Genomic DNA, 25,211 nt, shown 5'->3' on the forward strand with positions numbered 1-25,211 from the left:
TCTGGCCGGTTCTGTTATGCTAGCTAGCGCTGGGAAGCCCTATGGGGAAGCCAGGCACTCTGTAGATCTCTATTACTTAACATCTGCGTGAAACTGAGCTTGTTCATACTGACCCACTTAAAATTTTGACTCAAATAGTGGACCGTGGCCCATAAATGTTCATACAACTTGGAGCAATAGGGAGGAACATGATGGAATATATTTTTATACACACTAATATATGACAATATATTTTACACCACAATATATTTGCACCAATCTCCTTTCATACTTTTCCCTTCTCCAGGATGCTAAATTCAGACCTGTGCTGCTTTTTTTAATATCATTCATTTGGAAAGCTCTATGTGTTTACTTTAGACTATGATGGTTTTGTGAGAAGAAATACTAAGTACTTTTTTTCAAATTATTCTTTTTTGACGAGTTTGCATGTGTCCTTCTTTTACTTTTTCCTTTCACACGAAAAAATGCTTCAAATACAAGAAATTACCTCTGCTTTTTCAGTGTTTGACTTTTACCTTGTAGCACCCAGCAATGACAACAAAAACTCCTGCAGTACAACCACTGACCGCTAAAGGTTCTTGATATGTTTTTTGGAGTGAAAAACAGGGAACAGCAGGGATAATAATTTATAGGAAATATTTTCCAGCTGGCTACAATTCAGTTTTCAATGTTAAATCACTTTGTCGCATCTTGCCATTTCTAAAGGACCAAGCATTCACTTCAACAAGCCCTGATCAGAATTTGTACTGCTTGGCCTGCCTCCTAGTACCCGGCATAAGGGTCATAAATTAAACAGGTATTAAATCAACTTCCACCCTCAACCACTGGATGTGGTCCTTCCAGATAATAGTGGGGAGGAGGATGGGACTTGAGATGTGTGCCTCGTTGTTCTTGGTCGCAGGAGTAATATTGAACACTTAAACATTATTAATAATTGTTACTTCAATTATTACACACAATTATTCCAAAAAGTATTGTTGATCTGGATGCATTTGTGTGTTTTGAAATGCGACATAAAGCTGGCCTCTTTTTTGCTTTACAGGTAGGTATATGCGTAACATTTATTTTAAGATTATTCCTCTAACATTAATCCTCAAAAGTTTGAGTAATAAAATATTTTAATTTGCAAGAAGCCAAAAACATTTTCCTGTATGTTTTTCTAGATATTAAAAAAAATCACTGGGTCCAGGGTTATATAAAATTCTCCACAAACCTTTTATGATTTTGCACCATTGACAATGACAACTTTATTTTCAGCAGTGAAAATGAAAGAAGAACTCCATGCAAGATGGCAGCAGCCTCGTACCAGATGTCAATACTATGTTACCATATTTTTGGTATTCTGATGGCACTTTTTTATTACCTTTTCAGTATGAATTAATTTGACATTTTTATATAAAAAAAACATGGGTATTAGAAAATAACACACATTAAGTTACAAGGCATGATGTTGGGTTTTTGTGAGTTGTTATGCAAATTGATTATTTGTGAATTCTCTGTTTGGAGTATATGCAGGGCCAAAAGAATTATGCAGCAATGACAGGTTAAATTATCAGGTAGGCTTGACACAATTATGTGGCAAGGCACATCAAACAATGAGGCATTATGCAACACAATTTTTCACAGGTTCTTTGAATATCTTCTGATTTCATCACCAATTAATACTGACTTGGGCAAAGTTGCAATTCATTATTAGTAGATGTGGGCATAACTTGTGTAATTTCCTGTAGTGTAAACACAGAGAATTACCTAAGAATCCCATAAGATTACTCTCAAATGACGCAAGAAATAGCGCTATATCTTTGTGCAAAAATTCCCCCTCTCATCCAAAAGGGACACAAGGATGTATACACCAATAGCGAGTGTGAGAAGACGTTTGCACTAGTTAAATGTGCTCTTGTGGTAGAATTTTCCCCAACTTATGACTTACATTTAGTGCTATTTTCTTAGTACAAAATGCACCCTTGCGTCCATTGTGGATGCAAGGGTGCATTGTGCATTTAGAAACAGCACTAAATGCAGTACAACATGAATAGCAAGCGCCAGCTACCCTTTGCTAAATGTGCGCTCACTGTAGGAGTTTTTTCCCCAAAACTACTCTTATTTATGCAATCACGAGTAATCATAAAATTATTTGTAATTCTACATCAAAGTGTAACACAGAATTACCGAAACTACTCTGATTACTCTGGCCTAGTCAAAATTCTGCTCAGGCCTAATTAGTACCAGTTGAACACCTGAAAACAGAATTCAATCACTGACTGGTCAGGAGTAAACCTTTTCAGAGGGTGTGAGACTGCATGAAACCATGTTTTTGGTACTTTTTTAAGTTATTTTTGTGAAGTCTGCAAAATTATGCAGCAGATGGTGTATTGTGTGACAAAACCAAAAATGCTGAGCCCGTAGAATCACATAATTCTAGTGATCTAGGTGATATGAAATCACAGCAACATTACTATAGGAGGAAATAGCATTTGTGGGTTGAAGGCAAAAACATCAAATACACATATGTACACATAAATATGATGCCACCCGGAAAATTAAACAACTCTCTTTCATGTGTACCTGCAATCTTAGACCCTTACCCCCAAAAGATATCCTCATTCATTAAAATGCAGTTAGAACGTTTGCTTCTCCCGAGCGTTAGATGGTCCTGGGCCACACAATGACATCCCTGCAGAAAAGAGACCTGGGCGGTGCTTGCCTTGCCATTTATTTACAATATAGCCCCTTGATGCAGGGACGGAGGCAGACTCAATGTTCATCTGGCCAGGCCGTTCCAGATGGTGAGCACTAGCACTTAGGCCCCTATTTTACGTAGGACTTTTTTGTAACATTAGTCTTTAAGCCTGTTCAAGAGAAAAAAGGCAGGAAAGGGAGAAAAGAAAGGAAGAAGGACTGTGGGACTGGAGAAAGCAGGGAAAAGTGGTTTGCAGGCATGAGATAAAGGGAGCAGAAGAAATAGGAAGGAGGTGGAATCAGAAATAGAACTCTAGGCAGCCTTGATATTGGACGACTGGACTTTGGCAGCACAAGCAGCGGCTCCGAAGGTAAACTTTTGGGCTTCGGATTTTTTAGGTTGTGAATGAAGCCCCGGGTTTTCTCTCGCATCTGTTGGGATGCCACTCCCGAACCAATGTGGGTCATTTATGCGCATTCTAAACCCGTGTACCCGCATTATCGTCTGCACGTGCATTGGTGTACAGAGATCAGAAATTCAGGCAAGGTTCCTATCTGTGATTTACTTTATTTGAATCCCGTACCAAGTCAGGAATCCCGCATTTTATAGGTGGTGCAGATCTGTGAACCTCTTTCCGTCAGTGAGGAATGATTACATATCCAAACCTTTCACATCTATGGCCCACACCAGATTCATATATTATGCCAGAGGGCCCAAGGAGTACGTTCAAATCAATTTTCTTGGAAGTTTTCCAGTCTGCACACATAACATTTCATATTGTGCCCAAACGCCCAAAGAGTATATATCATCCCAGTGAGGCAAGTTTCCACTGGCAAAAGAAAAGCAGACACGGAGGCTTACATTTATTTTATTTTAATTGGTTTGTTTATAGAGTGCTGCGAACCGCAGTACGGTGGCTTCGCAAAGCTTTTGAAGACAACATATGCGTGGGTAAGTGAATAGATAGAGCCCCAGTGCTGAAACTAGATCATTGCCACTCCATCACCCAATAGCAATGAACTGTACAAGACACAGTGCGCAGATAAATGTCATCCACAAAAGATGCTGAACCGTGATGGAGGAAGGGTCCAAGAGATCATGTCAATGGTCAAGCCAGGCTTGGGCACATGACCAGTAGGACCGAGGATGCAGCTGGCTTGGAGATCATAAGGATAAAAGATCATTAAGAAGCCGAAGTGAAAATATGAGTTTCAACTATTACCTGAATTTTGGGCAGTCGTTTTCCTGTCTCAATTGAACCAGCAGTGAGTTTCAGAGGGAGGAACCCTGAAAGACCCCTGTACCTCCTGTATTTGAATGGTTGGATCGACCTTGTTTTCACATTTAAGCTTGTAGGTGGTTGATAGGGAAGGAACAGTTTTGAAAGGTAGTTTCTTGTACTGCCATGAAGCACCAGGCGAACCGAGCAGAACGTTGTAAAGAGCCCTTTTTCCATTACAGAGAGCCAGTGGAGGGATATGAGTGTGGTGAAAATGTCCTGATGTTTCAGGACCCACAGCAGGTAGTGTGCATAGGATTGAGCTGTCTGGAGTTTAGATAGATTTAAGGAAGAGGCCAATGTAAAGATGCTTGCAGTAGTCAAGGCATGACATGATCACAGAAAGGATATTTTTGATTCTCTCGGAGCAGCAAAGCATCAGCACTACTCCTTACAGCAGTCATAGATAGTCAAAAATCAATTTAGATATTGCTTTAAGAGAATAAGCAATAAACAATTGATCACTGTTAAAAGTCAAATCTATATTACTAACCTAGTCCATGGGCTTGGAGTGATACCCGGGTGCCTGGGCCAAGGCAGAGGGAAGAGTTGTGGATTCATAGAGCCTAGAAGGAGGATTTCTGTTTTGATGCCATTAAGTTAAAGCCAGCTGTTCTGCTTCCTCCAGTGGACACTCGAGAGACATCGAAAGACACCGGGGAGGTTGATGTGTTATTTTACAGCTTTAGATAACATCATGCGCCATCCGCATACATTTGATAGCCATTTTTTCATGAATTCAGGATGGCAGCTAAGGGGACCAGTTGTATGATGGAACCACGCATGCCAGAACTACGCATCCCTCAACAACACGGTCGGAACTACGACTGCATCGTTTCCACGCATGCCTTTACCACGCATACCTTTTCAACAAAATTTGGTGTAAGAGCATGCCCAGTAAAGGCATATGTGGGAACGGCATGCAAAACGGCACGCGTAGTTCTGCCATACACCCCCACCCACCCTGAGGCCCAATACTACCCCTACCCCTAATACCTAAACTAGCCTGACCCCCGTCCATCTTGAGGCCCCCCCCCCAAAAAAACGATCCCAAACCCCCACCCCTGCAACTAAAAAGTAAACTACCCCAACACCTCCCACCCTCCCTGAGCCCTAAAACCTTCCACTCTAATAAGTAAATTACCCTGACACAATCATTCCACCTTAGGCACAAAAAAAAAACTATCTCGATCCCCCACCCCGTCCCTAAAAATGAGACTACCCCGACCCTAACACCTGCCCTGAGCCCTAAAAAAACCTACTCAACCACCACCCGCTCCTAAAAGCTAAGCTACCCCAAGACCCCCCATGCACCCTAAACCCTAAATCCACCCCACTGCTAAAAACTACTCACCAACCCTGCCCCTACTCCACTTACCTCACTGTGTCCTCTCCCAATCCTTTCTCCTCTTCGCTCCTCCCTCCTCCCGCCTTTACTTAAACCTTCCCCCAGCCCTTTAAAAATAGACTACCCCCTCCCACCCTAAGCCCTAAATAAAAAATGACCCAAACTCCCTCACTCCCACCCCCCCAAAAAAATAGCCTGACCCCCTACCCTAAACACTAATTAAAAAATACCCAAACCCTGCACTCCTGCATCTTAGAAAAAAATAGCCCTGCCTGACCACCAACCTACCACAATCCCTTAATTCACCCCCTTGCCAGCCCCACTTACTTCACTGCGTCCTGCGCATCCTCTCCTGAACAACGCATGGCTTTTTCTGTGCCTTAACCACGCATATACGTAGCACATGCGTGGTTAAGGCACAAAAAAAGCCATGCGTTGTTCCAGCAAGCTTGGATACGCTTGCGTGGGAAACATCTGCGTTGTTTGCAATGCACTGTTAAGGACGTTTTCCAAGTGAATGATATACGTGTTGCATGGAATGAGCAAAAGGCAGAACCTCAGAGAACAAGGCAGGTGATTTTGACAGATCTGGGCCCATTTCACTAGATAAGTGCTATTATGCAGGAAAGAGGTGAACCAAGTCAGCAGCATAAAGCTTATGCATGATGACGTAGACAGTCTGTCAATCAGTATGCAGTGGAAAATGTTTTGAGAGGTAGCCAAAAAGTCAACTACAATCAGCGTGCAAGGGTATCCACAGGAGCGTTGTGAGCCCCCTCTTTTGGAGCTACAGTGGGAGTGGAGTTCTTTATTGGCTTTTTCTGTCTGCAACTTGACAGACAAAAGCTCATAGGTAACGCCAAGAGGAAGCAAAAAAGAAAGATGGGCTGACAGCAATAAGAAAAGAATGATGGATGAATGAGTGAGTGAAAGGAAGGATGGATGAGTGGGTGAAAGGGTGGATGGATGGGTGGGTGGGTGAAACTGAGGTGAGTGGATGAAAGAATGGGTTGGTGAAAGGATACGTGAATGTAAGAAGGAGTGTATAGATGAGTGGGTGAAAGTCAATGTATTTCCACATCTAGTCTGTATTCTAAAGTGAAGTTCAAAGCCTTCATTAAAAGTGCCTGGCGTGTTCTCTGCCGGTCAAACGGATGTGAGAATTGTAACTAACATAGGACTGGGCCATCAGCCAAGCACCTTAAAGCCTTTAGTGGAACAGCTTGAAATGTTGAATTTTTAAAGTAGAGGAGACGTTCATTGTCACAAATTGTTCTTGGTGACAGGACGATTCCCGCTTGGCATACTGTAAACTCACAATATAGTCTTTATTTTTGTCAGCTAGGTAAGAACGGATTTTATACACATCTGTGATTTATTCTGAAATAGAGGCATTTATGTTACTTCAGTGTCTTATTAAATTACCAATACGTCTTTTTCATAATTACAATATATTCAAAACAAAATAACAACCAAAACAGGGTGCATCAACTGCGACCATGAAGTCAAACTAAGAGCATCACCCCATGCTCTGTGAAATGCATTCCCTCTTCTAAAGCTCAAAGGAATAGTTTCACTTTCAGATAGGATGGCTGACAGCTACTGCATCGAACCAAGGGCACGGCACAGTGCTGGCACCCAGAGAAATGTATAGCACTGAGGTATGGTGAACAAAAAACGCCCAGCAGCCCAACCGAGGTTTGTTTATGAATGTGTGCTTTCGTCCAGGGCACACCTGAGAGCCTTGTTTTACATAGTTGTACTTTCTAAAGCACAAAGGTTTAACTCGGAATATCCCCGAGTTAATTCATGTAGACAGCTCTGTTCAGCCACAGAGAGGCAACCATTGCTCTCTGTTTCAAAGTTGTGCTGTCAGCAGATTATGTACTGCGATATATATTTACATTATCACGTTCCCATTCTAATTATCCCATAAGGGCTCTTACTTCAGTCATGAGAAATTTGTTTCCATTTAATTCTAAACCCCAGTACTCATCTTCATCATTTATAAATAGACCTCTTGTCAGGGATTCTTTGCTAGTGACAAGCCAAACTTAGCGCAAAAGTCTATGACAATGCTTTTTTAACTCAAATGCTATTTTGGGTGCTCAGGTGACAAATGAAATTACAAAACATTCTTTTTCATGACTTTATATCCGTGTCTGGGTTCTGATGTCGTTCTGATTGGTTAATGCTGGTCAACATTGTGTCAAGTGTTATGAAAAGAGCACAAGCCAAACCTTCAACTAAAGTGCGGTGGCTCAACTAACTGAATGTGTGTTCATCTGTGTGCATGCATGTGTGTCTTTGTATAATGTGATCAAAGGATGCCACAAACAGTTTATTGCACGCTCTAGAGTTGTTTATTAATCTCTTGTTGACGTTTTGAACACGAAACAAGTTGAAAGAACCCACCACAAGAAAAAGATGCTTTGCATCTTTAAGGTGCATAGATTTCGATTATTTAATATATACTAGTGTCAGTGGATGAGTCCCTTTAAGTGAAAGTAACTATTGTCCATATCTCTATGCTAATAACACATATTAAATAATATAAAACAACATCTCAACCAACCAACATAATCACCTTCCCTGCTGTCATACATTTGCACCCTTGCAGCCTTTCACTAATCAGCAATTTGTCACCTCCAATTATTATTGACTGTTTTTGGAAATAATCAATGATTAGTTTCTAGCAATCAGAATCTTTATGGAAGACCGGATGATCTATAAAGTCAATGTTGGTAGGCTGAAGGAAAGCAAATCGGAAAGAGAAAGATAAATACATAAAGAATGAGACTGAGACACACAGAAAGAATGACATATATTCGTTATTCCCCTATTACAACAATCTTCAAACTCTGATGCACACCAGTCAGTAATATTTCACAAATATGGCTTCTCCTATGCAAATATTCCGGTGAATATATAAATAGAGATTTTTTAACTGTTGCTACTATTGCAGAGACAAAGAGGTGCACAAATATTGTAAGGAAATTACATACCATCACAATTGTAAAAACAGTTACATTGCAAATGTATTTTAAGTACTTTTCTTTCTACAAATAAGTTTCACAAACTTCGAGAACTACTTTCTCAGCTAATTCAAACACTTGAACACTTCCGAACTGAAGTGAATTCTGAATGCTGACCTTTTTTCCAAATCGACAGCGCCTTTCACCATGTTCAAAATCTTCAGTCAATAAAGAAGATCACTGGCTGAATAAGGACAATGTCTGCCGTACAACAAAGACTAAAATGCGCATATTAAAATCAGACACAATCAATGTCACTCCAAGCTTTACGTAACGTGAAAAGTGTTGCAGAGTGCCTGTGCTTGCTCTGTGGCTAGACACACAATGCCTCCCTGAAAGGGTTGTGAGAACTCCTCTTTCGGTATTAGTCTTTCAGATTTTGACTAAGTTAATACTATAATACCTGTCTGCTTTTTGTTCTGAGAGCTGGGATAACTATGTTGTCTGGAAGCAAACAGCAAAGCTAATCTATGCATTTCTGCACGTGGAGACTGCACATCCTTTGAAAGGCACTTTCTATAAACTTTGTGCATACAGGGTGGCTGTGACAAGCTAATATTGGGTTTTGTCAGAGTAAATAGATAAAACAGGAAATCGAGAGACAAGATGAAATAAGTGTAAAAGCAACACACTATAGCAAAGTAGACTGAGTGATTTTGAGATTAAAGAGTCAAAGAAACTTCCTTTCCATTCATTTGTGAACACTACAAATCTATAATCATTGAAAATCCAGTTTCTTGAGTTTATTCATAATCGATGCAATGATTACAAAATACAATAGGAGACGTATGTGTATAGGGAATGGATTGAAGGCGAGGATGCAGTAGTTAAATAATGCAGCGATTACGTTTCATAGTGAAATTGTGGTATGACTTTTAAACGCCTCTTTAAAAAAATATTTTTCTATGTCCAAAAACGGTTGATTTTCTTTTCATCACATTAACATAGTAGTAGGGAAGATGTTCTATGTAAAAATACTCTAGTCTGCTTCTTTTACTTGTAATGTGCACAATCACGCCTGCAATTATTTAGAATAGTTTTTACAATAGTAGATTGATAATTAACATTATTAGGAATCGATGATTTGTATTGAAAGTGGACATATACATTATACTGCCCATTGCTTTAAACAGCAGGAATACAATCAAATATGACTTATGTTTTAGTAGCTGCTTTAAATGTATCAAAATATATGTTTATTATTTGCAATTGTTCTCCGGAATGTTTTCCAAAATAATCATAGGAAGGACGGATTTTTCGTTGCATGGCTCCTTTCTATTTTATTCTGCTGGGAATAGTCCTTAAATTAGATCTTCATCAAATGTGTACGTGCCTGGGTGAATTTAATGCCAAACAGACATATTTAATACGGATATTTTGCCACTAAGCAAGATAGATGTGAATATCTATTGAGAAACGCAATGAGCCCCCACAAATATACAACTTTGTACTTGTTTATTTCCTTCCCAATAGCTTATCTATGCTCCTCCCATGATAACCCCAAACCTACGCTGACAGCTGCAGAAACGGTAGTCAGCACTGTTTACTGAGTTACTTCAATTGCTTTTGCCATGAAATATTACTTTGAACACTTTTAACAAGTGTTCTAATCTTTTACAGAATCAGTCGAATTTATTTCGACCTGGGACGTATCGCTTATAAATCACCACCTCAACGATAGATATATTTTGTATACAATAGTTATGTTTCTGTTGTATGGGCATACTTACATTGAAACCAATACAATGCGTTTTCTCTTTCTTTCAGAAGAACACAATGGGCATAATTCACAAAGGTGTTTTCAGTTGTTAAAGTTCATTTAGTACACAAAAGGGCTGTCTGTACCTGTTTCTGTAATGCATTAACAAAATTACCCTTGTAGACGTAGATGGATTTACTCCTACATAACATTTGCCCACAGGGGCCTACGGGTGAGAAGTAAGCTGATCAAGATATGGTTTCTCTTGAAGGTCTCCGCGGATTACTGCATCTCATCTCGACATCTGCACCTGTGCACAGGAACAAGTGTGCAGGTGACATTTATGACTTTTATTTGTGGTTAGGGCTCAATGTTTCACACGTGCTAAATATTTTATGATCCGAAGTTTCATTAATTATGTCATGAAATATGTGCAGTTGGATGTGGGAAGTTATGCGTTGGCAATACAGTAACACAGCACAAGAAATGCATTCAGATACATGTGAATGCTGTTAAATATGATGATATGAAATGTGGTAAAGTAGAATAGTTTCCTGAAGTATGTCGTTCCTGTTTTGTAGAAGTTATTTATCTATCCCTGAATATCAGAGGTGGAAAGAATGAGAAGGGGGTAAGATCCAAAGAATCAAAACTGATACTAATATTAGGCACTAAGGAGCCACCTGGATTGTATGGAGAAACTGGTCTATAATCTTTCTTTCAAATCACTTCTTTGGCCTTCCAGAAGTGATTGATGGCCTCAATAAAAAAAATTGGCAAGAAAAATCGTTTTTATAGTTAATGTACTTATAATTTTTTCATTATGTATTTTGTGCAACTCACATTTTTTTTCAGTATTTTTCACAGTTTAAAGGAAATTTGGCATTTCCCCTAACAGTAACAGATTTCATATTTCCCTGTCAAATTTCATCAGGTACTTTTTAGGTCATTTCCTTCTCACTTTGTTACAAATATAGGTGACGAATAGTCATCATAACGAGATTCACCTTTATCCACAATCCCATGTTCAGGAGTAGCAATTTGTGTACCTCATCCTTCAGTTTCCTCAATAGGACATTTAAAATGTTCTGTGCCATTTTACTTCATTGCAATTTTGTCTGTCAGTATAAATAGCCATTTGTGTTTTTGTACATTTCTCTCAAGTTTAGCCATTGCCATCACTGTTGTTTTACTTCAGTCCACTACATGTCCTAGAAATTGGCCCAAACCTATAAATTACTCCAAGTCCTCTTAGCACAGAACTCTTTAAATTTAATGCTAGTGTCATAATGTCATCGTAGTATAATAATATTTTAACTCCATCCGTTTATAATAATATTCTAACTCCATACGTTTACACCCTCAAAAGCAAGTACATTTTAATTGTTTTGTTACCTCGATTCCAAGTCTATTTGGTGGAGCCCAAAGTTGAACAGTAATGATGACAATACAGTCCTGTTTTTTCCCTCCCTGAACTTCAAAATAATCTAACAATGAAACTTAGGATCATAATAGCTTTCATTTAGAATCTCCTAAGGTCTAGATTCAGCTGATAAGAAAATAAATGTCGTTGCAAAACCTCTACCCAAAACCCGTCTTTTCCAATATTAGAATCAAATGGTTTCAACTCTAGATATCTAATGCTTTTTAGGAATCAATTATGTCATTATTGCCTTATCACCTTTCCTTTTCAGCATTCATAATGTAGCAAATGTATCCCTATATTCCAATGTTTCAATGGCTATATTACATAACTCAACTCATCTATCCCACTTACTCTCTATAACTATCTCCAGTCCATTACCTCAATACTTAGTCAATGGGTTAATGTCCACATTCTGGGTGAAGAATGGCCATTTGTTCCCATATAAATGTATACACTTACACACTTACCATCCTAATATAGGAGAGTGATCAAATTTTATTTTATGTCCTGATGAAAAATGTATTCTGAAATGTAATATTTATATACTTTATCTAAGTTTAGAGTTAAATATTTGCTCAATGTTTTTATTATACTCCAAAATAGCCATCACCGCTAAGGAAATTCCCGTCTTTTAAACTTCCAATTGTGTTTCTTATGACTTTTCCTGTGATATTTGCATCCATAAAGACTTCATTCTTTTCTCAGATGTTTGGCAGTTCAAGACTATACAGGAAGGACATTATAATTTCATATTCATTTTTATGCTTATACAAGTCTATAGGAAAAATGTCCTTAGAAGTTTTTGGTTTCATGGGATTGAATAACTGGCATTTTTTTTTCCACAGTCAGTCAACACTTCTAAACAGCCCCAAACTATATGTGCTCTATCCCTAACAAATGGCAACTAATTGGAAACATCTAATTAGCATATTTGGCTTTGAGATAAGGCTGCAATAAAAATGTGTAAGACCTGCACAAGTGACAGCAAAGTTGGATGTGGGTTTTCACCACCCACATGTGGGGTCTTGAAAGCATCAGACGTGGGTTCAAAGGCAGTTTATACACCTCAAAGACTACAGAACAGATTTGGTATTTAAGGCCAAAATCTGACATTAAGGAAGTCCACACGACTTGTGCACTCGACAGGACCCAGTTTTCTAGGATGCTCATTTAAATGTCAGTTATGCTTACCGCATATTTGCATAGCAAAGAGGAATGTAAGGTTCCTGCTACCAGATGTGTGATTGCATCCCTTTGCATGTGCACATTTTGCTTTGGGTTTGAAAAGCCAAGCAGAGTAATTTAAGAACACACTAGAATCTCAGCTTGGTAATCTTGTACTATGTAGAACAATTCCAGTTCTTTAGTGAACCTAGAATTGGATGATCAATGTCCCAATTATGATTAGTACAAATGGGTCCATTTTTGTTACATAAGCTACCAATTAAATGGTTAGGTCAAAAATCCTAGTGACCCTCTTGGAGTGATGGAACACAAAGCTCGGGCCTCTTAGGAACCAGAATATGGCTGTAGCAGGGTGTTTGAGGAAACAAGAGCAAGCATGTAGCAAAGAAATTCACCTGCTAAAGACAGGGTGTCCTAGCATCCACTGTCACAATCCAATGACCATGTGAAAAATGCAGATGTTCCAGCAGCACATCAACAATACCAGGCCTCCATACTCCATACACCAATTCATCCATGTAACATCCATCAGTGGCCATCCTTCAAACCTGTGTCTGTTGAAAATCTTGCCCACATCCTTAACTCACTCAAAGTCCTCACCTGTAAGAATGATATCTTACCCACGTCCTTCATCAAAACCATTGCAGGAGAAACTCTCTCACCATTACTCACCATCGTGCATGCCTCTTCTACTCATCATTTACACAGAAGCTCTCAAGACAAGCTAGACCCTCCCACTCCTGACAAAACTCACACTGACCCTGACATCACTGACAATTACTAGCCCATCACTCATCTACTCTTTATTGGCAAGAGTGTTGTAAAAGCAAAATTTGCTCAACTGCAAGATCACATCAGCAGCAATCATCTCTTTCATGACTACCAGTCCTGCTTATGATCATGCAGACCACTACCTTCCCTTTTTACAATGATGAATTCTAAGCAGTAAATAAACATTTACAGTCATAGTGCAGAATAATAGGTTTTTATGGCCTTCACTGAGGTTCACAGTGTATATCTAGCTGGACAACAAGCAAGGCATTGCAAGTGGAAGCACCACACTTAAACCAACCAACAAAAAAGAGAGCAACTGATAGACATTGCAGTGAAAAACAAGAAGAAAATAGCAATTGTCTAACTGTCAAGACTAATCAACATCTGTAGTCTATATCTGTGATAAAGGGAGTGATGGGGGCAAGGGAGTGAGTGAAGGTTCGGATATAGGCAGCAACTTTTTTCATCAGGGTTCTTTTAAGGTGCAAAAATGTTAAGCTTTGCAAAGTTCAGGCATAGTGCAATTGTAGATGCCATAGGCTGTGGTGGGTCAAGAGTGGGCAACAGTGTGGTGGAGGAGGATATTTCCAAGAAGCAGACGCTTTAGTCATTATCAGAAAAGAACAAATGACAAACTGAAGGTGCTAACTTGGACCATATCCAAGGAACTTCAATTAGTCAGTGCATCCCTATCAAACAGACAGCTATCCGGCCTGCATCTGTATCAGAGAGTGATTGTGAGCCCACACATTTCGAGGATATTGCAAATGGTTTCCTGGGGAAGCATTCCCTGTACTAGGGAATAGTCAATAGGGGATGAAGTACTATGTAGGTAGTTAAGAAGGGTGTAGCCCATGTCCATAGAGTGAGGGTGTCACTAGATGTCCATCAGACCATGATCATCCATCAAGTGAGCCTCTGTAGAATACACTGCAATTGTCAGGGCATCCAAACCTGTTCAGAATGGGACCAGGCGCAAGAGTACCCCCATCATTAGAACCAGAGTGTTCCCAAACTCAAAGACTCAGTTCCTATCAATGCTTTATTAATGACCACTAGTTTGGTGGTCATTTATGAATCTTGAAGGCAGTCCCTCCATTACTCTGTCACCCTGGCGGAACAATGGCTATCTGCCCGAATATAAATCAGGCCCCTAGCCTTTCTGGAAGTTAAAATCCTTCAGTGGGGCAAGGCAGCAGGCTGCACCCAAGGAAGGCTTCACAACATGAGATAGGAAATGGACATGGTCTATTGGGAACATTTGAATTTTATCCTCTTTCTGGTGGGATACTTTTGGCACATTCACTTTGTCAAGATTTTGACCTTCACACTTAGGGCCTCATTTATATATTGGCAGACAGCCCATTGTTCCACCAGGGCAATGAAGTAAATTAATCCATCTCCCTGGTGGAGGGATTGGCAACCTGATTTATAAATGAACACCAAGCGGGCGGTCATTTATAAAGCATTGCCAGGAACTGCAATGACTGCGGTTCCTGTCAATGCACTTTTTTGTTTGGTAAAGAGCTCCATCAGCGGAATGGAGCCCTGTACTAAATAATTTCTGTTTTTATTACAAAAAAAATATCCGGACCAGGATTTTATTTTTGAAACTTAAAAAACGCAATGTTACCCTCATCATGGGAGTTCTCTTACATGGCAAGGGGTGCATCTAGAATTTTTCACTTCCCCTTACCACCAGCATTTTCCTGGCAGTGATGAGTAATGACAACTGCCCTGGAATTCTGCCTGTCTAAATTAGATAGAATGACAGGTCAGTCTCGAATGGCCCTTACTCCGCAGGACCTTTGGAGAAGTTTGGCATCAGCCAAAATGGAGTAGTCTCCACCATGGCCAAACTTAAGGTCCGCCTGCATATAAATCTGAATGATCGACCACTATGTTGGAGGGGAGGGAACTCCATTGACGCTCCAACAGAGTTCCCTTCCCTCCAGCATATATATCAGGCCCTTAGTATAATTTTTCAGACTTTGGAATACTCCAGCGGAGCAAGGCTGGGGGCTTTACCAAGAGAGAGTCCACAAGGCCGGATACCTTCTCAACGAGGTCCTGGTAAATTGTGTTTGCTGCTGTGGAGAAGCTCTGAGCTGGGAAAACCTATTTCTTAGGCCCAGTCACAACGGTCCTTAAGCAGATTGGCTTGGTAGGCACTGCTGGTTCTCAGAGGTCTTGAGGTCCAAATGGGACCAAGTTTACAGGGATATTAGGAGAGGTCCTGTTAGACACTGCCAAGGGTCTTACTACTCAGGAATGGCCCGTGGGGGACTTACTCCAGCAGAGAACATCAACAAGGTTCAATCTAGGTCTGGTTAGTAATGGTCATATGAGCACTTGCTTCACGTCCTTCAGCCTACACAGGAGGTCAGTTAACTGACACTTGGAGTCCACATCCTTGTCCTCGATAGAAGTAGGAGCAGTTCCAGCCCTTCAGGTCTCTTCACAAGCCTCAAAGAGTAGATGTAGTCTTTCTTCTGTTCTTCTGTTTTTCCACAGGTTCAGTGTGTTCTGAAGAAGTTGTCTTGAGATGCCATATTTATGCCCAGAACTAGGCCGTGGGTTGGTGTGACTGCCCCCTCTTTAACTAATAGGGTAAAAGTTCCCAGGGATAACCTAACCGCATTTGCAACAGTTCCTGTGTGCCCTACTACAAAAAATTACACAATGCTGATCAATCACTAAATTCAAGAGAGTTAAACCCTTCCCCCCTGTACAGAGCCTGTGTGCCCACCCAGAGATGTTGAAAGGATACTGAGCAGTACCTTCTTCCTTGGTCTCTCCAAATCAGTCCTGGGAGCATCTTTCATCCCACTAGGTTTGTTGCCTCTCTGACTGGTAGGACAAAAGAAGGTGCCTATGTATGTGTCATTTAAAATCTGCTTGTGACGGTGGAGGTTCCTCTGAAGTAAATTAAGGTTCTTCTTGGGCACTACCTAACTTGTCTTTCTGCTAGGAAAACAAAATACCTCCCCTCATCCAGGTAATTGTCTCTGATATTGGAGCAGTTTCACAGCTCATCAGGGCCATTCACCAGCTGTGTAACAGTAGGAGGCTAATATAAGTTAGTCTTCATGAGATCCAGGCAGGACAATGAAAACTTTAAAAGGTCCTTTTACCTTGATATTTATTAGAAATGTGAATTCACCACTGAGTTGGACTTTTGTTATCTATTAAAAACAGTCCTCAATTTATTTTTCATGCTAGACTGTATCCTTAGATAGCAAAATTAATATTTGATACTGCTTTTCAGTGTTTCTCTGTGGGCCAGCCAGTCTTCCTACTGTGCTTCTGGAGGCTAGTCACATATTAACTTTAAACTTCTAAATATCCTACTTTTAAATACCATGCACACTGCCTTGTGGGATTGAAGGCCTACAAAGGTATGACTTATTAGTATTTAAAAGGGAGGTTTTCTCCTATCAAACGGGTTCATTTTGATAGGTGGTTGGTGCAGTTTTAAATCTGCAGAAGACAGGCTACAATGGTAGATCCACACTCATGTTTATCTTGTCACACTGGTAGATAGCACAGTAATGCTGTAGTCCAAAGGTAACATTTAACTTTCAATGCCAGCGGTGTACTTCAGGCAGTGAGTCCATTCTGGAACCTCTGGGCTGTTTGTAGACTTTTTGATCAAGGAATTTGTTCCCAACACACATTGTTATGTAAGGGATACCATGGACATGATTGGCCAGATAGAACATTTACCTTTTGACCCCAACATCTCCAAGCTTTGCACATTAAATGTGGAATCACTTTACAGCAATATTTCACAGCAGGGACGGGTGAGAGTTATTGAAAATATTTTGGATTCCAGGACTCGTCCTCACTCAGTCCCAACATCATTTATCACTCAACTACATGAAATGTGTTTGTCTTGAAACTTTTTTCATTTTGATGGACAAAACAGGGAACCTCAATGGGGGCTGCTTTTGCTCCAAATGTTGCTATACTTTTCATGGAAAACTTTGAGATGACCAACATTCTCTCACAACATAACCCCTTTCAGAGATATATTGGTATCTGGAAGCGGTATATTGATGACATCTTCATGATCTGGCATGGGCCTGAGGACACTCTTACTGAATTCTGCCATTGGCTAAACAATAATAGTAGGGGTCTCAAGTTTTCGTTCACAAAAAGCAGAACAGAGTTTGCTTTTCTGGATTTACTAATCAAGATCTTTGATGGCCAACTTGTCACATCCCTCTATTGTAAACCTACAGTACGTAACACCCTCCTTACATACAATAGTCATTATACATGTGCCTTAAGAGATTTCCTCCCAAATTCCCAGTACCTCTGGAATTGGAGGAATTGTTTTTTTTCAAACAAGAGTTTTTTAAGGAGACTGTTAGAAATCGGGTCTTTGGTTGGCAGTCAGGTTACCCCCTGTCCAAGCAAGGACCCTCACTCTAGTCAGGGTAAATGAGAATTACTCTCAGCTAACCCCCACTCACCCTCTTGGTAGATTGGCACGAGCAGGCAGGCTTAACTTTAGAAGCAATGTATAAATTATTTGTTCCAACAAGCACAGTAATGCAGTAAACCACTACAAAATGACACAACACAAGTTTAGAAAAATAGGTAATATTTATCTAAACAAAACAAGACCAAAACGACAAAAATCCAACAGACACAAGTCAAGATATGAATTTTTAAAAGAATAAGGCCCTCATTACGACCCTGGCGGTCGGTGAAAAAGTGGCGGTAGTACCGCCAACAGGTTGGCGGTAACTACCGCCAAATTATGACCATGGTGGAAAGATCTCCGAAAGACAGCCAATGTATCACACCGACAGCCAGGGCGGAAACAACAGCCACAACGGCGGTAGCCGCCTACAGCCAGGCGGAAGTCAATGTTCCACTCACCATATTATGACCCAGGAAACCGCCACCTTTTCCGGGACAGTACCAACGACATCAAAAGCCTGGCAGAAATAGAGCTCGGAAGGGAAATGACTCACCATTGGAGACACAGGGAACAACCACGCCGCTATGGAACCTGAACTGCATGTCTTCCCCATGATCATCTACGTTTTGCTCCACCACTAACACCAAATCCGGCGAAGACGATGACGGTGAGTACAGCCACCTAGCAGGTGAGGGGGGAGGAAAAAGAGAGTGACACACACATGCACAACACCCCCCCAACACCATACACACAACCAGCTGCATTACAAAAACAATTTTACCCCGTAACTTGGATGAATAATGCAAGGACAAAACAATTTTGCAAAAGTGTTTGTAATAAGATCAACACAGTAGAAATAATAAGTTAGGCAAGATAATATATATATACATATTTGCAGAATAAGGGACACAGACCAGTCACTATTTGCATAGTCCATATGGCCTCAGGCCAAAGTCCAAGGCCACACATGTCACCTGCCTCAGCACGGAGAGAACACTGCAGGGGCATCAGTTGGTAAATAGACAGGCACCTCAGGGGGATAGGGTATGGGGGGGGCCCTAAGCCGGGAGATGGAACAAGACCACTGGTTCTGGAGGGGGCAACATGCCCTGTGCTTGGTCCTGGGGAGTGCAAGGTCACAGTCTCTCATGTGGGTGTCTCACCCACTGGTTCTGGAGGGGGAACAAGCCCTGTGCTCTTGGTCCTGGGGAGTGATGGGCCACAGTCTCTCGAGTGGATGTCTTGCCCACTGGTTCTGGAGGGTGCAACGTGCCCTGTGCTTGAGCCTGGTGAGTGATGGGCATCTGGGTGTCTTACCCACTGGTTCTGGAGAGGGTCACCTGCCCTGTGCTTGATCCTGGGGAGTGCAAGGTCACAGTCTTTCAGCTGGGTGTCATACTCACTGGCTTTGGAGGGGGCAGGCAGCACAGCAGCCCATGGAGGCAGGATTACATACCGTCCACTGGCGGTGGCGGCTGCACAGTGGTGGTGGTGCTGCTGGTAAGGGAAGGCTCCTGCCCATCCCCTGCACCATCAGATGGCTGCACAGTGGTGGTGGTGCTGCTGGTGGGGGGAGGCTCCTGCCCATCCCCTGCAACCTTGGACAGCTGCACAGTGGTGGTGGTGCTGCTGGTGGGGGGAGGCCCCTGCCCATCCCCTGCAATCTTAGATGGCTGCACAGTGGTGGTGGTGCTGTTGGTGGGGGGAGGCTCCTGCCCATCCCCTGCAACCTCGGACACCTGCACAACCATGGTTGGTGGTGGGGGCTCCGTCACAGTTCCTGCCTCAGGCCCCTTGTTCTTCCTGGCAGCTGTGGCAGGCTCCTTTCCCTTCTTGCCCACTTGTACAGGCGCCTTGGTCTTTCTGGCAGCTGGGGCAGGCTCCTTTCCCTTCTTTCCTGCTGGGGCAGGCTCCTTGGTCTTCCAGGCTCCTTCACCTTCAGGACATGTGGCCTGGATCCTTTTCCACCACGAGTGGGCGTTGTGACGACTGGGCCAGTGGACTGTGTGCCTGAGGTGCTTGGCTGGGATCTTCCTACTCTACCCATACGTGCAGGACGTGGGGTGAGGGGTAGGGAAGAGGTCAATGGTGGAAAGGAAAATATTTTTAGGGATATTGGGGCAGAAAGAGGGAGAAGGTATGGGAGCGAAGATGAGGGAGTGGTTGTTGCAGGTGTCTGTCTGCTGTTTTTGGGTGCAGGCGCATAGGCTGAATTCTGTGAGGTGCATGGCTGTTGGGTGTCTGAGTGCTTGCATTTGTGTACTTTAGCATGGGGGGAACAGACACAGTGGAAGAGGACCCAGGGGACATGTTCATGGCTGTTGTGGAGGTGTCTGCAAGTGAAGTGTATGTTCTGCTTGGTGTGGTGATGATGCTGGTAGTGGATGTTGATGTAGTGCATGGAGGTGTGAGTGTGGAAGGAACTGGGTGGGAGGTGGTGGAGGAGGAGGAGGGGGAGACAGTGGAGGCAGTGGATGTTGGTGTGTCTCCAGCTGGATGGTGTTTGTGTGAGTGCCTGTGGGATGAAGTGTGGTGCTTGTGTTTGCCTGTACCACCCTTGTGTGTTGTCTTGTGTGCATGCTCGTCTGCCTGTGTGCTTGGGAGGGGCTGGGGTTGAGGACAATTGGACTGGGCAGTGGAAGTTGCAGGGTGAAAACAGAGATGAGGCCAGAGCCTGGATCGAACTCTTTTGGGCCACCAATCCAGTGTGAATGCCCTCAAGGAATACTTTAGATTGTTGCATCTGGGCAGCCAGTCCCTGGATGGCATTCACAATGGTTGACTGCCCTACAGAGATGGATCTCAGGAGGTCAATAGCCTCCTCACTCAAGGCAGCAGGGCTAACTGGGGCAGAGCCTGTGGTGCCTGGGGCGAAGGAGGTGCCCACCCTCCTGGGTGAGCGGGCACGGGCAACTCGATGAGGGTCTGCTGGGAGGGCGGTGCTGGTTCCGGGGGGGGGTGGCGGATGTACCTGTAGCTGGGGTGGTCACAGATATGTCTGCCACCACCAGGAAGCTTCCATCGGAGGAGGTATCTATGTCAAAACTGTTCCCTCCAGTCTCTGCCGTGGTGGTGCCCTCGGTCCCACTGGTGCCCTAAGCGTCGGTGGACTCTGCCTTCTAGGTCCTGTGGTATGTAGCTCCCTCCGTCACCGATGCCGCTGCTCCTCTGCCAGATGATGTTAATGCACATAAGGACAGGATGACAAAACAAAAAGGGGTGGGAAAGAGACAAAGGATACACTGGGTTAATGGCTGCACCAACACCGCGGGCCATCAGGGGGGTCAGGGTTCGATGGGAACCCCTTCCTCGTTGGGAGGCCTCCACCGTCTTCCGTGCCCAGCGTCTCAGGTCCTCCCACCGTTTGCGTCAATGGGTGCCCAGCCTGCCATAGACCCCCAGGGTCCACACCTCCTTGGTGATGGCATGTGGTATACCCTTCTTTTGATGGGCGCTGACCTGCAAAGGCAATACACAGGAAAATACCATTAGACCAATAGTCCTCCCTGTTTCACATATGACCCACCAAACCCGTTTCCATCACCATTGGCATACACATGGTCCAGCTCACAAACTATACGCTGCCAAAGGACATCCACCCACCCCCCTTACACGAGTCCTTCACACACACCACTCCATGCATTCATGCCACATGCATCGTGCTCACAGTGTCCTCACCTGTTGGTCTGGAGGCCCATACAGCAGTCTGTACTGGGGTAGGACCACATCCAGCAGTCTCTCCAATCCCTCTGAAGTGAAGGCTGGGGCCCTTTCCCCAGTCACACGGGCCATGGTAGGTTCCGGACACAGGTCACAGCAGCACATGCAGTGTGGGTCCTCTCCTGTGGAAGATCAGGTAGGAAGTGTAGAATCAGACAGAAAATGGCGGTCACGTCCGTGGCGGTGCATACCGTCACCGCCGGTGTAGATCACCATTGGCCACTGTAACCCATAGGGCCCAATTATAACCAATGAGGAGTAGCACGGCGGTTCCGGACCGCCTCCCGCAACAGTGCAGAACATCAGCAGAATTACCTCACTTCCACCTGTCCCTCTACACAGGACAGGCGGACGCCATTTTAGGGTGGGGGGCGGGTCCTGGAAAGTTGCTGCATCACTGGTGAAATTAGGACATACTGGACAAATCACACTGACCCATCACAAGTTAACAGCATGCGAAGTTCTGTTGTTTCTTCAATGTTCAGTTTGTGACCGCCTCCTCACTCTTTTGCCCCATAGACTCCTACCGCTGCGGATGAATAGGAGATGGTGACATACCCCCATGTACAGACCCATTGTGGACTTGGCTACACTGGAGGACAGGCACATTATCCTCACCTATAGACTGGACATTACCACAATCACAGATCTGTGTGCCCAATTTGAGCCTGACCTGATATCTGCTATCTGTCACCCCACCGGGATACCCCCTCTTGTGCAAGTTCTATCAGTGCTCCATTTCCTGGCAACTGGTTCTTTCCAAGTGACAGTGGTCTTGACAGCAGAAATGCCACAGCCAATGTTCTCAATAGTGCTGACAAGAGAGTTGTCTGCCCTGATCAAACGAATGTGCAGCTACATTGTTTTCCCCCAGGTTGAAGATTTGGCCACAGAGAAGGCCGAGTTCTATGCAATGGGACATATCCCCAACATAATTGGGGCGATTGATAGAACACTTATTGCATTTGTTCCCCCCCACCAGAATGAACAGGTGTTCAGAAATTGTAAGAGTTTCCACTCTATGAATGTGCAGATGGTGTGCTTGGCGGACCAGTACATCTCCCACGTCAATTCTAAGTATCCTGGGTCGGTGCATGATGCCTTTGTCCTGAGGAATAGCAGCATCCCAAATGTGATGGGCCAACTACAGATGCACAGGGTGTGGCTAATAGGTGAGTCCTGGTTCCCACCCAGTAGATGTTGGTGTATGGGTATGGTGTGGGCTATATGGGATAGTGTGTGGCTAACTGTTGTTCCTCAATATTTCAGGTGACTCTCCTTAGCCCAACCTCTCATGGCTGCTGACCCCTGTGAGGAATGCCAGAACAAGGGCATAAGAACTTTAACATGAGGCACATGGGTGAACCAGAAGGATAATTCGAAAGGACCTTTGGCCTCCTGAAGGCCAGGTTCCAGTGCCTCCATCTGACAGGTGGATCCCTGCGCTACTCACCCAAGAAGTCTGCCAGATAGTGGTGGCATGCTGCATGTTGCATAACCTGGCATTCAGACACCATGTCCCATTCCTGCAGGAGGAGGAGGCTGGAGATGCCCGTGTGCCAGCAGTGGACCGTGTGGACAGTGAGGATGAGGAGGCAGAGGATGATGATGAGGACTATAGAACATCTGTGATCAGACAATACTTCCAATGACACACAGGTAGGACAGTGTTACTTCACAATTCAATTACATTTGTTTCAATATCTGTGGCACTGGCATTCTGATATTTCCCACCTCTATGCCCACTTACTGTTCCCTCTGGCAATTCATTTTTCAGAGGTTGGGGACCTCACATATGCTCCTGGTGTGATCACTGCAGTCAGGTACAGGTCATTAATCTATACTCATTTTCTGTACAGTTGATTTGCAATGTTTGTACCTGTTTCAATGAATACATAATTGATATACATGACATACCCCAAACTTCTTTTTTTTCCATGGGTATTTATTGAAGTGTTAAAATATAGAGTGGCAAGTGCAAAGGGATGGGGTGATGATGGAGGAAATTCCAGGGTATTGTTCCAGTCTATTTGTTGCACAGGTGCATTGTCCATGGGGACATAGGAAGGGGAGCAATGGCAGTTCAAGGTGGACAGGGTGACAGAGTGGGACACAGGGGTGACAATCAGGAGAGTCTCATTTCCTAGCGGGGGTCTTGGCAAGTATCTCTGGCTTCTGTCTTGATCTCAGGGAATGTTTGTGGGATGGTTCACCTTCTGCACAGGAGGGGTGCTGGTGGACTGTGAGTCCTGTGGCGGGGCCTCCTGGCCACTAGCGGCAGCAGAGGTGGAAAGCTGTTCAGATGGCTGGCTAGTGGCAGGGGCCCACTGGTGTGAGACTGCCTCTCTCGTATTGGCCATGTCTGCCAGCACCCGTGCTATGGAGATCAGGGTGTTGTTGATGGCCTGCAAGTCCTCCCTGATCCCCTGGTACTGTCCCTCCTGCAGCCGCCTGTTCTCCTGCACATTGTCCAGGATCTGGCCCATTGTGTCCTGGGAATGTTGATAGGCTCCCAGGATCTCTGCAAGTGCCACCTGGAGAGTCGGTTCCCTGGGCCTGTCCTCCCCCTGGCACACAGCAGTCCGCACAGTTTCCCTGTTGGCCTGTGCCTCTGTCCCCTGAACTGTGTGCCCACTGCCACTGACCCCAGGTCCCTGATTGCCTTGGGTATGAGGTGTGGCCTGGAGTCCCTGTAGAGGTGTAGACACTGCTGATTGATGTGGCCTGGGGACAGAGGTGTGAGTGCTGTGGTGGTGTATCCTGATGGGGGAGGGTCTGTGGTGGTGTGTGACAGGCCTGGGCAACCAGCTGTCCAGAGGTCCCTGATGGACCAGGTAGGTCATCCAAATCCTGAAGACCAGAGTTGCTGTCATCACTGTGGGACTCTTCTGTTGGGGAACTGGAAGTTTGCTGGCATCTCCTCTCTGGTGACATTGGTTGGGGTACCTGTGGGGATGTAAATGATGTGTTATGGTTTCTGTGTCTGACATATTGTGCATCCGTGGATTGCCCTCTTTGTTTGGATTTGCCCTGGCAGCTTTCACTTGTTTAGGTTGGTGTATGATGGAATGATTAGTTCTCTATAGTGTGCATGCTTCAGTGATGAGTGTCCATGCAGGGCTGTGAGTGGTATCCATGCATTGGTGGAGCAAGCAGGTCTTGGCATTGGGATGAGTGGGATGTGATGGTAGGGTGTGTGGGAAGTGGTGGAGTGATGGGAGTGAGGGTAAGGGTGGGGGTATGTGATGGCATGCAGGTGGGGGGTGTTAGTAGTAGAGAGTTGACTTACCAGAGTCCACTCCTCCTCCTACTCAAGCTAGGCCCTCAGGATGCAGGATTTCCAAGACTTGCTCCTCCCATGCTGTGAGTTGTGGGAGAGGAGGTGGAGGTCCACCGACAGTCCTCTGTACAGCGAGCTGGTGTCTTGCTGTAATTGAACATACCTTCCCCCGTAGGTCGTTCCACTTCTTCCTGATGTCATCCCTGGTTCTTGGGTGCTGTCCCATGGTGTTGACCCTGTCCACGATTCTCCGCCATAGCTCCATCTTCCTAGCTATCGATATCTGCTGCACCTGTGCTCCAAACAGCTGTGGCTCTACCCTGATGATTTCCTCCACCATGACCCTTAGCTCC

This window comes from Pleurodeles waltl, chromosome 7 (assembly GCF_031143425.1).
Source record: "Pleurodeles waltl isolate 20211129_DDA chromosome 7, aPleWal1.hap1.20221129, whole genome shotgun sequence".
Classification (NCBI taxonomy): Eukaryota; Metazoa; Chordata; class Amphibia; order Caudata; family Salamandridae; genus Pleurodeles; species Pleurodeles waltl.